Source organism: Eulemur rufifrons, chromosome 7 (genome assembly GCF_041146395.1).
Source record: "Eulemur rufifrons isolate Redbay chromosome 7, OSU_ERuf_1, whole genome shotgun sequence".
Classification (NCBI taxonomy): Eukaryota; Metazoa; Chordata; class Mammalia; order Primates; family Lemuridae; genus Eulemur; species Eulemur rufifrons.
Genome location: NC_090989.1, coordinates 57,368,876 through 57,380,316, shown reverse-complemented (window position 1 = coordinate 57,380,316; position 11,441 = coordinate 57,368,876). Strand labels below are relative to the sequence as shown.

The following is an 11,441-nucleotide window of genomic DNA, read 5'->3' as shown; positions in this document are numbered from 1 at the left end:
TCCTGCTGCTGCAGTATCTTGAATGTAATTGTTAAAAATACTTGACAGTTTAGGCCATGTTTGATTACTGATGTGTATTGGCTGCAGATATGTTCAATTTTTTTTTTTTCTTTTGTAATGAGGAAGGAGTTTAGTAGTTGAGTGAGTTTGGAATTGGTTAAGTTTTTTCCTAAATATTAGACAGACATGAATTTAAAGTTTTGTCTTTAACAAAATTAACTCAATATCTCTGTTAAAAAACTGTTGAAATTAGAGTTTTGCTTTCCCCATTCAACAAACAATGGATGATTTTGCCCATTGTGTCTTAGTCATCACTAAGCTGTTGGACCTCAGTTCCTCACTATGTGGGTATCCTCATAGGGCTGCCTGACTGACAGTTGGCACCTGGCTTCCCCCAGAGCGAGTGATACAAGAGCGTGAGCAGAAGCCATACTTTTTTTTTTTATGACTTAGCCTCAGATTGACATTACTTCTGCCATATTCTGTTGGTCACACAGAGCAGCCATTGCACCCGCATGGTACAATGTGGGAGGATATGAATACTGGGAAGGTAGGGATCATTGTACTTTCTCGGAGACTGCCTATCACACTGCTTGGAGAAAATGCTGAGGTTTAGTGACTACCAAGGCAGGGTAGTTGGTAAGGTTATGTTTTACTAGTTTCCGAAGGGATTATTTTCCTAAATGAGGGTTAGAAATCACTGTACTTTGCTATTGTTCAGAATATAAAAATAGAGAATGGGCCTAAAAATTGATGGGTTTTTTGTGGGCTTGGGGGACGGGTACTAATCTGTCTCTCAGATGGATGTTTTTCCAGCTAAGTGATCTGAATATTTATGAGAAGTTAGATAACTGCAGTCACAAGTAGGAACAGTAAAACTATGGGAATTTTTCAGGAAATATTTTCTATTGCAGAAGATCCTGAATTGGACCTCCTTTGCAAGGCTGAACTACATGAACTTAGTCCTAGTTTATGATACAGCCAAGTAACATCCATATGGAAAAAAGGGCTTAAGTCAGATTTTTAAACGTAGGGGTAGTTAACTTGGTAGAACATTGAGGAGTGTGAAGTCAGGGAACAATCTGTTACTGGGGCAGGAATTCAACACTTTCAATTCTCCAAAATTTAAAACACTTGATTTCTTGGGTAAAAATTGTTTATCAAGAATCAATGTGTTGCCGGGCGCGGTGGCTCACGCCTGTAATCCTAGCACTCTGGGAGGCCGAGGCGGGTGGATTGCTCAAGGTCAGGAGTTCGAGACCAGCCTGAGCGAGACCCCGTCTCTACTAAAAATAGAAAGACATTATATGGACACCTAAAAATCTATATAGAAAAAATTAGCCGGGCATAGTGGCGCATGCCTGTAGTCCCAGCTACTCGGGAGGCTGAGGCAGTAGGATCGCTTAAGCCCAGGAGTTTGAGGTTGCTGTGAGCTAAGCTGACGCCACGGCACTCACTCTAGCCTGGGCAACAAAGTGGGACTCTGTCTCAACAAAAAAAAAAAAAAAAAAAAAAAAAAAAAAGAATCAATGTGGGCCGGGCGCGGTGGCTCACGCCTGTAATCCTAGCACTCTGGGAGGCCGAGGTGGGCGGATCATTTGAGCTCAGGAGTTCGAGACCAGCCTGAGCAAGAGCGAGACCCCACCTCTACTAAAAATAGAAAGAAATTATATGGACAGCTAAAAATATATATAGAAAAAATTAGCCGGGCATGGTGGCGCCTGCCTGTAGTCCCAGCTACTCGGGAGGCTGAGACAGGAGGATCGGTTGAGCTCAGGAGTTTGAGGTTGCTGTGAGCTAGGCTGATGCCACGGCACTCACTCTAGCCTGGGCAACAGAGTGAGACTCTGTCGCAAAAAAAAAAAAAAAAAAAAAAAAATGTGGCTCATTGCCTGTAATCCTGGCACTCTGGGAGGCTGAGGTGGGAGAATTGGTTGAGGCCAGGAGTTCAAGACCAGTCTGAGCAGATGTGAGACCCCTGTCTCTACTAAAATTAGAAAAATTTGCCGGACCTGGTGGCACGCATCTGTAGTCCCAGCTACGGGGGAGGCTGAGGCAGAAGGGTTGCTTGAGCCCAGGAGTTGGAGGTTGCAGTGAGCTATGATGATGCCACTGCACTCTAGCCCGGGCAACAGGGAACCTGTTTCCAAAGGGGGGAAAAAGGTGATAAGGACAAAGAATGGTATGAAACTGCTTTGAAGGTGCTATAACAAAGCCCTCATTAAGAGCACTGGGTTTTGCTTATAGATATTATTTCAAGTTGTGTATTCGTATTTCACCTATATAACCAATTATACATACAATGCCTGGTAGTTTTATTACACTTTAGGGGAGGAGTAGAATTGCTAGTAAGAGATAGAATTTAAGATTGCTCAAATCTTTATAGAGGACTTTTGATATTACCACATGATTTCTCAAAGTGAACTGACGATGAGTTCAAGTTTGGTCAAAGAAAAAACTTAGATACACTGTTAAAAACTACAGCCATTTAACGTGTGCTTTAATTTATACTACTTAGATACTTTATGAGCTCAAATGAGTTGAGGACAGTAAATAAAACATTAAAACATATGAAATTAAGCTATGTGACAAATTAGTTTCAGTAAATCAGAAATATCTAATTCAAAGTTCACAAACTCCAAAATATCCATCCAATAAAGTATATTCCTAAATGTTGGATTCAAGCTTTCATCACAAATTAATATAAAAAGGTGATAATTCTTCAAGATTTAAACTCTTTGCTTTGTAAGTAGCAACTGCTTCATTTACCTTCCTGCTCCCATTTCTGGACCAGATCCTGTCTCAAAAAACAAAACAACAACAACAAAAAAAAACCCCAACAAAACAGCAGACTAACTCAACTCTGATGGAGATCATAGCAGACAAATGAGGAGTGACCTTCCACACATTTTGACCTTTTGCATCAGGATCCAAAGAGTAAATTCATTGTTCTGATCAACAAAAAATTTCTTCTCCAAATGATTGACACTACAAATGAGCTATTAGGGACTTGAATCAATTCATTTATTTTACATATAAGCAAATCTATGTGACCTTTGGGTACACTTTCTTGCTCACGCTTTGTCTTATTTACTTTGTTATAGTTAAAGCACTATTAATTCCTGTAAGAGTATCTTCCACAACTACTCAGTACCTACTGGCTTCCCCTTTTCTGGCCAAACCCTTCTTCCTCTTTTTCTACATAAAATTGTCTAGTGTCTCTTCACAGCAAATGGAAATTCAGCCTATAACATATACCCTGGAACAAATTTAGAGCATGGTTGCTGGATTATCACCAGTTATCAAAGTTTAAAAAAAAAAAAAGTGTTCCTTGTAACTTTTGAAGTACAGTACACTGCCTTGCATGAAATTTGGTCATGGAGTGTACTCACAAGGGAGCAAGCACTGACAATGAAAAGGATGGGCATGGCTGCGCCCTGCTGATGCCTAACAATCTGGCAAGAAACAAATGTTACTTTTTTTTTTTTTTTTTTTGAGACAGAGTCTCGCTCTGTTGCCCTGGCTAGAGTGAGTGCCGTGGCGTCTGCCTATAGCTCACAGCAACCTCAAACTCCTGGGCTTATGCTATCTATCCTACCACCTCAGCCTCCCGAGGAGCTGGGACTACAGGCATGTGCCACCATGCCCGGCTAATTTTTTCTATATATATTTTAGTTGGCCAGATAATTTCTTTCTATTTTTAGTAGAGACGGAGTCTCGCTCTTGCTCAGGCTGGTCTCGAACCGCTGACCTTGAGCGATCCACCCGCCTCGGCCTCCCAGAGTGCTAGGATTACAGGCGTGAGCCACCGCGCCCGGCCCCAAATGTTACATTTTTTCAATTGCCATGAGGAAATAAGCTGGGGTGGGAAACAATAATTTTACAGAATTTTGGAGAGAACTCATTTAAATTAATTTTGAGTTCTCGTAATACAAACAAAATAAATAATTGTTCCATATGGTTCTTTTCACATGGGAAAGTGATTTAGTAAAAACTGAATTTATTACAAAGTATGAGCTTCCTTTGGAATTTACATATGAGAACATAATTAATGGAAGAGAAAAAAGTGTAATATACCATATTCATGATATAAAATGTATAAATTGTCTATGAAAGTGTCTGTAAAACAGTGAAGTTTAACAAAATTCTAACAGGCATACCCTGCAAGGAGAGTTAAAATTGAACTGCTGACATAAGGGGATAAATGTGTTTAGGGAATCAGGTATCTCCACTGAGGCATAATAAAGCAGCAGGAAAGATAATGGGTGTGAGGTAACTGGCTAGCAGTTGGGAAAATAATCTAGGACCAAAGTAATTGACCAAAAAAGGAAAAACTGTGGGGGGGGGGTTGGGGCGAAAGAATAATTGAACATGTAATTTGCAAAGCTCTGGAGTTGAACAAGTAATAAGAATCAAAATTTTAAAAATGTGTTTGGGTTTAGGCCAGGTGGGTGGCTCATGCCTATAATCCCAGCACTTTGGAAGGCCAAGGTGAGAGGATCGTTTGAGGCTGAGAATTTGAGACCAGCCTGGGCAACATAGCAAGACTCTGCCTCTACAAAGAAATTTAAAAAATAAGTCGAGAGTGGTGTCATATACCTGTAGTCCCAGCTACTCAGGAGGTTGAGGCTGGAGAATTGCTTGAGCCAGGAGTTTTAGGTGTCGGTGAGCTGTGATGGCACACTGCACCCCAGCCCAGCCTGGGCAAGACGGTAAGATCCTATCTCTTAAAAAAAAAAGTCAGATTTAGCAAAATTGCAAATTTGTGCTTTAAGAAGCACTGGGAAAGTTTGCATTAAGAACTTAAATTTACTCAGTGTTTAAAGTGCTCATATTCTAAGAAAAACATTGAAATCTTTTGATAATGAAAAGAATTCACAAAGGAAATAATGGCAAAGGGACTTCTAATAAATAGCTTACAAAAATATGTCTTTACTTTTGACTAATGAGAGTTTGGAAATATTTTATCCTGTGAGGCCTAACCCAACTGCCTTTCATTGGATTCATTCATTACAATAACATTTATTGAGTTCACCATGTATTAGACACTGCGGTTGATGCTACCATACAGCACAGTGCCTACAGTTAATATTGTATACTTAAAAATTTGCTAAGAGGGTAAATCTTATGTAAGTGTTCTTATAACAAAATAATAAAGAGGGTGGGAGGAAACTTTTGTAAGTGATAGATGATGCTTATGACATTGTAGTAATGATTTCATGGATGTATGCTTATCTGCAAGCTCATCAAGTTGTATACATTAAATATGTACAGCTTTTTATATGTCAATTATACCTAGTGCTTTTTAAAAAATAATTCCAAATAGATCATATCCTGGGCCATGAAATAAGTCACAATACATTTAAGAAGCTGATACCATATCTGGAAAATCCCTAAATATTTGGAAATTAAACACTTCTAAATAACTTGTGTCTAAAAAGAAATTGCAAGAGAAATGAGAAAATATGTTGAACCGAAGGAAAATGAAAACAGTATACCAAAAGCTTCAGAATGCAGCTAAAGAAGTGCTTAAAGGATAATTTACAGTATTAAAATGCATATGCGAGAAAAGAAGAAAGATCTTGAATCTTTCCATCCTAAAACTAGAGAAGAGCCAGTTAAATCTAAAGTAAGCCGAAGGAAGGAAATGATAGAGTAGAAACCAATAAAATTGAAAAAACAGCAGAAAAAGAAAATGGAAGCCACTTTGAAAAAATAAAATTGATAAACCTCTAGCCAGACTGACCAAAAAACAGAGAAGACACAAATTGCTGATACCAGTAATGAAAGGAGGCATCACTACAGAATTTACTGACAATAAATATAAACTCATTCAATAAATTCAATAACAGATGAAATGGACAAATTTTTTTGAAAGACACAAATTACTAAGGTCACTCAAGAAAGTCTAACAGTTCTGCAAAAGGTTAAACAGTCACCATATAACTCAGCATATATACACTGTTACGTATACGCACCAGAGAAATGACATGTCCACAGAGTAACTTGGACATGATTGTTCATAGCAGCATTATCCATAATAGCCAAAGAGTAGAAACAACCCAATTGTCCATCAGCTGATGAATGGATGAATAAAATATACCATATCCACAAAAAGGAATATTCTTCAGCTGTAATAGGTGAATTTTATGTTATGTGTATTATATATCAATAAGGCTGTTTCCAAAAAACAAAGGATATAGGAAATCTGAATAGTCATATATAGGAAGGAAATTGAATTTTTAATTTGAATCCTTCCCACAAAGAAAATTATAGTTCCAGATGGCTGCTTTTGTGAATTTCATCAAATATTTAAGAAAAAATAATGCCAATTTTACTCTCTTCAAGAAAATAGGGGGGAGAAGAGGGAAAAAAATTAAAAAAGAAAAAATAGAAAAGAATATTGCTCAACTCATGTTATGATAACAGCATTATACTGATACCAAAGTTAAAAACATTACAAGGAAACTAGACTAATACCTCATGAATGAAGACCAGGAAAATCCATAAGGAAATATTAGCAATCAAATCCAGTAATATATTAAAAGGATATACCATGATAAATAGAATTAGTTCCAGGAGTGAAAGGTTGATTTAACAATTGAAAATCAATTTGTGTAATTCATCATATTAATAACCTTAAAAGGAGGTGCAGTAGATGCAGAAAAAAAAGTATTTGACAATTCAACACCCATTCATGATAAAAACTTTGAACAATATAGGAATAAAAAGGAACTTACATAATCTGAAAAAGTTATCTATATAAACCTATAGCTACCATCATAATGGTGAAAAACTGAATGCTTTACTCCTAATATTAGGAAGAAGACAAGGATGGCTGTTTCACCACTTCTATACAATATTGCAGTAGATGCCCCTTCCAATCCAATAAGACAAGAAAAAGAAATAAGCATGCAGATTGGAAAGAAAGAAGTAAAATGGTCTTTATTTGCAGATAACATGATTCAGTAGAAAACACTGCCATCTTTAAAAAAAAAAAAAGCTAGAATTAACAAGTGAGTGTAGGAAAGGTCACAAAATACAAACATCATTGTATTGTTAGCAATAAAAATTAGAAATTGAAACATTTTGAATATTTTTAAATTTTTTTTTTTTTTTTTTTTTTTTTTTGAGACAGAGTCTCACTCTGTTGCCCGGGCTAGAGTGAGTGCCATGGCGTCAGTCTAGCTCACAGCAACCTCAAACTCCTGGGCTTAAGCGATCCTACTGCCTCAGCCTCCCGAGTAGCTGGGACTACAGGCATGCGCCACCATGCCCGGCTAATTTTTTGTATATATATATTTTAGTTGTCCATATAATTTCTTTCTATTTTTAGTAGAGACGGGGTCTCACTCTTGCTCAGGCTGGTCTCGAACTCCTGACCTCGAGTGATCCACCCGCCTTGGCCTCCCAGAGTGCTAGGATTACAGGCGTGAGCCACCGCGCCCGGCCTAAAATTTTTATGTATTTGTTTATTTATTTATTAATTGAGACAGAGTCTTGCTCTGTTGCCTGGGCTAGAGTGCTGTGGCGTCAGCCTAGCTCATAGCAACCTCAAACTCCTGGTCTCAAGCGATCCTGCCTCAGCCTCCCGAGTAGCTGGGACTACGAGCATGTGCCACCATGCCCAGCTTATTTTTTTCCTATATATTTTTAGCTGTCCAGATCATTTCTTTCTATTTTTAGTAGAGACGGGGTCTCGCTCTTGCTCAGGCTGGTCTCGAACTCCTGACCTCGAGTGATCCTCCCGCCTCGGCCTCCCAGCGTGCTAGGATTACAGGCGTGAGCCACCACGCCCTGCCTAAAATTATTTTTATTTTTTTTTTTTTTTTTTTTTTTTTTTTTTTTTTTTTTTTTTTTTTGTTGAGACAGAGTCTCACTTTGTTGCCCAGGCTAGAGTGAGTGCCGTGGCGTCAGCTTAGCTCACAGCAACCTCAAACTCCTGGGCTTAAGCGATCCTACTGCCTCAGCCTCCCGAGTAGCTGGGACTACAGGCATGCGCCACTATGCCCGGCTAATTTTTTCTATATAGATTTTTAGGTGTCCATATAATGTCTTTCTATTTTTTTAGTAGAGACCGGGTCTCGCTCAGGCTGGTCTCGAACTCCTGACCTTGAGCAATCCACCCGCCTCGGCCTCCCAGAGTGCTAGGATTACAGGCGTGAGCCACCGCGCCCGGCCTAAAATTATTTTTAAAAATAGTATTTATATAATAGCATAAAATATGAAATATGTAGAAATACATTTAATGAAATATATGCAAGACATGTATACAAAAAGCTATAAAACACTGCTGAGAGAAATTTTTAAAGATTCAAATAAATGAAGAGCGATAACATGTTCATGGATCTAAAGAACCAATATTAAGTTGTCACTTGTCCCCAAATTGAATTGAATTATAGATTCCAGTCAAAATTTTGGAATGCTTTCTCTTTCTTTTTAATTTGACAAGCTTAAGTCTATATGGAAATGCAAAGGACCTAAAATAGTTAATACAATTTCTAAAAGAAGAAAATTGGAGGACTTACACTATTTATAAAGCTGTGTAAAGACTGTAGTGTTGGTGTCAAAGCAGATGAACATATCAGTGGAATAGAATAGAGTCCAGAAATACATCTGCACATATATGGTCACTTGTAATGTACAAGTGGAGGAAAAATAGTTTTTCGAACAATTAGTGCTGGAAAAATTGGATTTCTCAGCACAAAAGTGTGGACTTTGATCCATACCTCTACAATATACAAAGTTTAGTTTTAAATGCAGAATAGACATAAATGTAAAACATAAAAAATATCTAAAAGAAGGTATATGAGAAAAATCTTTGTGACCTTGTGTTAGTCAAAGATTTCTTAGATATTACACTATAAGCATGAATGATCCGTAGAAGAAATAATTGGTAAGTTGGACTTAAAATTAAGAACTTTGTGAAAGACATTCTTAAGAAAATGAAAAGACAAACCAGGAAATGGGAAAAAATATTTGCATAGCACATATCTGGTAAAGAATTTGTAATCAGAATATATAATCAACCCATTAAATTCAATAAACAACAAATAGCCCAATAAAAATGGGCAAAAGGTTTGAACAACACTTCACCAAAGATATACAAATAGCTAATAAGATGTGTAGCATCATTAGTCAATAGGGAAATGCACATTGAAATTACAGTGAAATACTACTATGTACCTATTAGAATGACTAAAATTTAAAAAGACTGACTATATCCAGTGTTGGCAAGGATATGGGACAATTCAAACTCATACACTACTGGTGGGAACATAAAATGGTACTACAATTTTGCAAAGCAGTTTGGCAGTTTTTTAAAAGGGTAAGCGCAAACCTATTATATGACTCAATCATTCTACTAGATATTTACCAAAGTATTACCCAAAGAAAATGAAAGCAAATGTCTATACAAAGATTTGTACATGAATGTTCAAGGCATCTTTACTTAAAAACTGGAATCGATCCCACTGCTCACCAACAGATGAATATGTATGATATAGCCATACAACGGAATACTACTCAACAAATAAAGCTAATGAATGATTGATACATACAACCACAGGGATGAATCTTTATTTTATTTTTTAAATTTTTACATTTAAAAAAATATGTAACACTTCATGAATTCTTGTGTCATCCTTGCACAAGGGCCATGCTAATCTTCTCTGTATTGTTCCAATTTTAGTATATGTGCTGCTGAAGCAAGCACTGAACTTTTTAAAAAATTAAAAAATAAGATGGACAAAACATATATATTGAATGATTTCATTTATACAAAATTCTAGAAAATGAAAACTAATGTATAGTAACAGAAAGCACATTAGTGGTTGCCTAAGGAACAGAATGAGGGCGTGAGGAAGGAATTAATTAGCATGAGGAATTTGGGAGGCAAGATGGATATATTCATTTTTTATTGTGCAGATGGTTTCACAAGTGAATACATGTATCAAAACGTATCGCTTTGCACATTTTAAATATTTGTTTATTGCAGGTCAATTATACCTCCATAAAGCTATAGGCATATCTCATTTTATTGCACTTCACTTTATTGAGCTTCACAGATGGTGCGCTTTTTACAAATTGAAAATTTGTGTCAACACTGCACCAAGCAAGTCTATCAGCACCATTTTTTTGAACAGCATATGCTCACTTTGTTTCTTTGTGTCACATTTTGGTAATTCTTGCAATAGTCAAACTTTTAAATAATATATATCAATTATGGTGATCTGTGATCAGTGATCTTTGATGTTATTGTCCTGGGTCACCACAAACTGTTTCCCATATAAAACGGTGAACTTAATTGATACATGTCACGTGTGTTCTGACTCTACTCACCAGCCACTCTCCCATCTCTCTCTGTCTCCTCAGGCCTCCCTGAGACATAATAATATTGAAATTAGGCTAAATAATAACCCTATGACAGCCTCTAAGTATTCAAGTGGAAGGAAGAGTCACATATCTCTCATTTTAAATCAAAAGCTAGAAATGATTAAGTGTAGTGGAAAAGGCATGTCAAAAGCTGCAATAAGGCAAAAGCTAGGTCTCTTGCACTAAACAGTTAGCCAAGTTGTAAATGCAAAGTTCTAGAAGGAAATTGAAAGTGCTACTCCAGCAAACATATGAATGATAAGAAAGAAAAATAGCCTTATTGCAGATATGGAGAAAGTTTTAGTGGTCTGGTTAGAAGATCAAACCAGCCACAACATTCCCTACACCAAAACCTAATACAGAGCAAGGCACTCTCTTCAATTCTTTGAAGACTGAGAGAGGTGAGGAAGCTGCAGAAGTAAAGTTTGTGGCTAACAGGTTTGAGAAAAGCAATTTCCATAACATAAAAGCACAAGGTGAAGGAACAAGTGCTGATGTAGAAGCTGAGGCAAGTTATCCAGAAGATCTAACTAAGGTAATTGATGAAGGTAACTACACTAAACAACAGATTTTCCCTGTAAACAAAACAGCCTTCTACTGGAAAATGCCATCTTAGGACTTTCATAGTTGGAGAGGATAAGTCAATACTTGGTTTCAAAGCTTCAAAAAACAGGTTGACTCCCTTGTTAGGGACTAATGTGACAGGTGACTTTAAGTTCAAGCCAATGCTCATTTACCATTCTGAAAAATCCTAGGGCCCTTAAGAATTATGCTAAATCTACTTTACCTGTGCTCTATAAATGGAACAACAAAGCTTGGATGACAACATCTGTTTACAGCATGGTTTACTGAATATTTTAAGCCCACTTTTGAGACCTACTGCTCAAAAAAAAAAAAAAATCCTTTCAAAATATTACTACTCATTTACAATGCACTTGGTCATCCAAGAGTTCTGATGAATATGTACAAGAGATTAATGTTGTTTCATGCCTACTACCACAACATCTATTCTGCAGCCCATGGATCAAGGAGTAATTTCAACTCTTAAGTCTTATTATTTAAGAAAT

The 11,441-nt window shown here is 37.0% G+C and overlaps 1 non-coding gene across 1 annotated transcript; it reads right to left on the bottom strand.

The window, feature by feature from the left end:
* Positions 1-9,608: 9,608 nt before the first annotated feature.
* Positions 9,609-9,715, bottom strand: LOC138388745 (U6 spliceosomal RNA). The gene has a single exon (XR_011234236.1). It is a non-coding gene; the product is annotated as a U6 spliceosomal RNA (small nuclear RNA).
* Positions 9,716-11,441: the final 1,726 nt, after the last annotated feature.